Here is a 5,274-nt window from a genome sequence, read left to right on the forward strand (position 1 = left end):
GTAGTCGCGAGTTGATTCAGCGGGGCCTTGCACGCACAAGGAGAGTTGTCTGGGCTTGGGAGCCCGCTTGTAGGTGCTGGTGAAGTTGCGGACGAAGGCTTCCGTGAAGTCTAGCCAACTGTTGATGCTATATGGCTTGAGGCTGTTGAGCCAGGTCCGCGTCGTGCCCTAGAGCATGAGGGGCACGTACTTCACGGCAACGCGCTTGTTGCCGTTCGCTATGCTTACCGCAGTGGAGTAGTCGATCAACCAATCTTCCGGCTTCACAGAGCCATTGTACTTGGGCGTGTCTCTTGGGAGCGAGAACCCTTTGGGGAAGGGTTCATTGCGGATGCGGGGGCCGAAGCAAGGCGGGCCCACATCGTCTTCTTCTTCTAGCGCCAGGGATCAGTCTTTTTGTTCTGCAAATTTTGATATATTATATGTATTTTTCTGAATTAGGATGATTTAGTTATGATTTTTTCAAGTTTGAAAATTGCCCTATAGTCCCGGTTTGTGTCTCCAACCGGGACTATAGGTTAGACCCCTTTAGTGCCGGTTCGTGGCACGAACCGGTACTAAAGGTTGGCCCTTTAGTACCGGTTTGTGCCACAAACCGGGACTAAAGGGGCTCGTGGGGCCCCGGCCTGACGCCAGCTTGCCACCACCCCTTTAGTACTGGTTCGTGGCACGAACCGGTACTAAAGGTTCAACACGAACCGGCACTAATGCATAGCCATTCTAACCGGTACTAATGATACCATTAGTACCGGGCCAAAATTGAACCGGGACTAATGTGTCTCACATAAGGTCCTTTTTCTACTAGTGTAAACGGACAGTTTCAGCATCTCACTTCATGGCTATTTTTGGCTTGGCCACTCTTTGTGCTCCTTTATTGTACCACACTACAGTTACCACTGTCTGGTGTAGCTGCTCCTCTGCTTATGGCAATTGGTAACTCTCCGTTCTACTGTGGTTGATCGATTGATCTTGACCAGTTTGTATTTAAGGTTATATATACTGGGCCCCTTTTACTTTCCACCATGGATAGTAGTAATCTGCACACTGTCTTAACATTTCAGCATTCTGAATTTGAATAACTCGGTTCTGAGCACTAGTATCTGATGGCACTGGCATTCGTCTATTTTCAGTCTTACAAGTAATTAACAGGATCTCATACTGCATATATGTATTTAAGTTATGCTGGGTCCCTTGTACTAGGTTGTATTTAAGTTATGATGGGTCCCTTTTACTTTCCACCATGGGCAGTAGTAATCTGCACACTGTCTTAACATTTCAGTATCCTGAATATGAATTCCAACCAGGTCAATTTGCTGTCAATTGCTCTGTAATACTCAACCAGGTTTATGCAATATTCTTGCCATTTGTTGATAGGTTATAAATATTGACCATAAATAAGAATGAATATTGACCATTTGTTGCTGCTAGCACATGTTGAAGTGTACCTGATGATGCTTCTGTAGAAAATTCAATCTTCCTCCTCGGGCATGTGTTGTGTGACCTGACAAAATATAAATGTGTTGTGTGCCATGTGTTGGTAATTCAGTAAAGTCAAACAAGCACTGGATTTAGGCATGTTGCTTGCTGAAATTGTAGCAACAACAACAACAACTATGTGTTGGTAATTCAGTTTGTCTTATGGGTCATCTAAAAAAATGTTTTATTGGATCATTCTTGCTGACAACTCCTTGTGGTCAAACTCCTTGCTGACAACTGTTGTACTTGTGAGATTCTTGTCCTTGAATCAAATGTGCTATTGTGCTTGTTGTCCAGCTTACTCTCCGTTACTTTGCCCACTGCTTTCACAATGAGATATTTTGCTCGGATAAACTTGATATAGAGTGGTTATTTTCATGCATGTTTTATGATCTGTTGTAAGGGTACTAATTGGTCTCTTCTGCTGCTTATCAGAGATGGGGGGAAGCAGCCACAGCCGCTCTGCCACACCGCAGTACGAGTTGGATGCTTCCGAGTTTTTCAGTATCATACTTGGGACTTCAGTATCATCCATGACGCAGGTATATAAAACGAGAGATCTTCCCTTCACCCATCTCATTATGATATCTGCTGTTTGCTACATCACTCATTGTCCCAAACTGCAGAGGCTGCCTGACAGTTTTATGAACATGCTGGATGAAGATCCGCTAAATAATGTGAAGCTGCGATAGGCCGGCAGTGGGCTTCGCAGGCTGTGGCATGTGGAGTTGGTGATCAAGGAGGGCCACATGTACTTGTATCGTGGGTGGGAGAAGTTCTACCGTCCCTACGACCTTAGGCTGGGGTACTTCCTTCTCTTCAGGTACGACAACGACGCCACCATGCTCACCGTGAAGGTGTTCAACGCGACTATGTGTCGCATGCGCTACGCTGATGATGATGATGCCGGTATGTTCTGTCTCTTCTTATTTCTCTACATTTGGCTTTGTCTCACATCGATTGTTAACGGTCATTGTTGCATTTGGACAGGCAATGGGAGCAGCAGCAGCGACACTGGCTACAGCCAAAGCAACAACAATTCTGGCTTTAGCGAAAGCAGCAACGATTCTGACAACAAGAAGGATGATCCCGACTGGAGTGGGGGAGAAGAGGAGCAGAGTGGGGATGAGGAGCTGCAGGATGACGATGGGTATCAAGCTGAGGATGACCTAGCGCTGGTGGTGGCTGACCAAGGGCAAGAGATGGTGGTGGTTGACCATGGGCAAGAGATGGTGGTGGCTGACCATGGGCAAGAGATGGTGGTGGATGAGGATGACCTGGCGATGGTCGTGCCCGTCCTGCCTGAAGGTGGCCTCGCGATGGTGGTGGTGCCTGACAATGACCACGCACCGATGGTGGCATCGGCGATCCCACAGCTGGGCGACATGACCACGCCAATTGTGGTAGAAGACTACATCCCGCTGCCTCCACCGCCTCGCCGCTCTTGGCGCATCAGGCTGAGGAAGGAGAAGGAGAAGAACAATGAGAACTGAACTATGTCAGGTATGTCAGATCTCCAAAATGATATTTATATACTTAGTTACCTATGTTATCTCTAATATGCTTAGTTTCCTATAGGTTAGCTTCATTTTACCTAAGTTGGCTCTAATATGCTAACTTATAGCTTATATGCTTAGTTTGCTATAGGTTAGCTCCAAAATAACTTATGTTAGCACAAAATGATCAAGTTTACATAATAAGCTTATAGTCTTCTTCTTATTCTTCTTCTTTTCCAAAATGATATAGGTTAGCTTCATTTTACCTAAGTTGGCTCTAATATGCTAACTTAGAGAGCTTATATGCTTAGTTTCCTATAGGTTAGCTCCAAAATAACTTATGTTGGCATAAAATGATCAAGTTTACATAATAAGCTTATAGTCTTCTTCTTATTCTTCTTATTCTTCTTCTAGTATTCTTCTAGTCTTCTTCTCTTCTTCTTATCTTCTTCTTCTTCTTCTTCTTCTAACTTCTTGTTTATCATTTTGCAGATTTGATTTAATTCACGGAAGATTGCATGGATGGAGTGCTTCTTTTCCATTTGTGTTTTTATTTTGTATCAATGTGAAACTTTTGTGAATTGATGGATAACGGTGTTGGATAAACAATGTGAAACTTTTGTAATATGTAATGATGGAACTATGTGTTGGCTATGTATGTATATATGATGAAACTTGTGTGTTGCATATGATTGTTATATGGATGCTTGTTGTATATATATGTGTTGGATATCTCATATGTGAAATAGTGACCTGAGATTAAGAAAAAAAATAAAAAAATTGTTACTAATGGCGCACTACCATGTGGTGCGCCATTAGTATAGCAGATATTAGTGGCACACTGTGGGAAATACTAATGGCGCACTACGTGGTGCATCATTAAAACACCAGATAGTAATGGCGCAGTGGTGCGCCATTAGAATTTAATTCTAATGGCTTGATGCTAGTGGCGCACCAGTAGTGCCCCATTAGAAGGCAAAACTGGTGCGCCACTAGCATCCCTTTTCCTAATAGTGCGAGTACGAGCGGCTCTTCTTCAAGACGGGCGTCACGGCATCGCAGGCGCATGCATCGAAGGAGGCTGACCTGCGCGTGATGAAGGCGGAGCAAGCGAAGCTCTACATCGACCTCGCGTCCGACTCCTCCGACTCCGACTGATCGCCGCCGGTAGAAAGCTACCGCAGGAGCTCCGGTGAGCTCAATTTTGTTGCAGTGGTGCGGTAGCGTAGGCCCTGTCTAGCATCTCTGACCTTTATGTATGTATGTGACGTGTACGAACTTATTATGCGAAAAAGAACCATCTACGCGAGCGAGCTCTTGCGAGCAACTACTTAAATTTCTCGCGCGAAACAACTTTGTTTAAAAATTACGGGTTTGTTTGTGGTTTCTAGTCTGCCGCCGCAATTTTCAGCCCGCATAAGCGCCCCAGTACGACCTGCAAACACAGTTTACAGGTCGGTAAAATACGGGGTCTGTTAGAGTTGCTCTCATCGCTGCCGTTGTCGTGTTCATGACCCCCACCAACATCAGAAATCCAAAATTAATTTGTTTCACTCAAGCCGGAATCGCAGCTGAACTTGGTGTTGCTATCTTACGAATACCATCAGACCTTAGAAAAATGGCCACACTTCTATCAGAATAATCTAAAAATGTTTTGGCCCTTAGCACTGACGGATGATGCATATTTCTTAGATGTTCGGCTTCACAAATGACAACGCTTTTCCTTTAGTTCTGAATTCTGGACAGGGTATTTTCCAAATGCATCTCCACGGCTGGTGTCAGCATGAACGTCGTGGCCTGTTGCCTGAATTTTTTCACCTGACTAGTTGGCCTAATCTTTTTAAAAGCTAGCATTTCTCTTTATACTTGAATTTGAAGCATAACATAACAGGCGACCCACGATTTCCTTCGGTCGGAATCGGAGGGGAGGTCAACCGTTGTCGTCTGTAGGAGGCGAAGGCGGAGCACGCCACGGAAATCGACGAGATGCTCGCGTATATGGATGACTAGGAGGAGCCGGAGCCCTCCTACGTGCCCATCTACCCGGCGCCCGGCACTGACAGCATGGACATCTCCGACCATGAAGTGTAGTTAGGCTACTGTAATGTGCATGGTACGCATGATTTCTTTTGTATTATTTGTATGTATTTAGGGAATGAAATGTGAGAAACTCGGATGCATAACACAAAGTATTAGGTGTGACGGGTCAATGCCTGCGAATGCGTCATGTCGCGTTCACGGGCGTTTGAGGGACCGGATTTGTCTAATGGCACTATAGTTGCCCGAACCGAGGTACCCTTTA

The sequence above is a fragment of the Triticum dicoccoides genome, chromosome 2B (genome assembly GCF_002162155.2).
Source record: "Triticum dicoccoides isolate Atlit2015 ecotype Zavitan chromosome 2B, WEW_v2.0, whole genome shotgun sequence".
NCBI lineage: Eukaryota > Viridiplantae > Streptophyta > Magnoliopsida > Poales > Poaceae > Triticum > Triticum dicoccoides.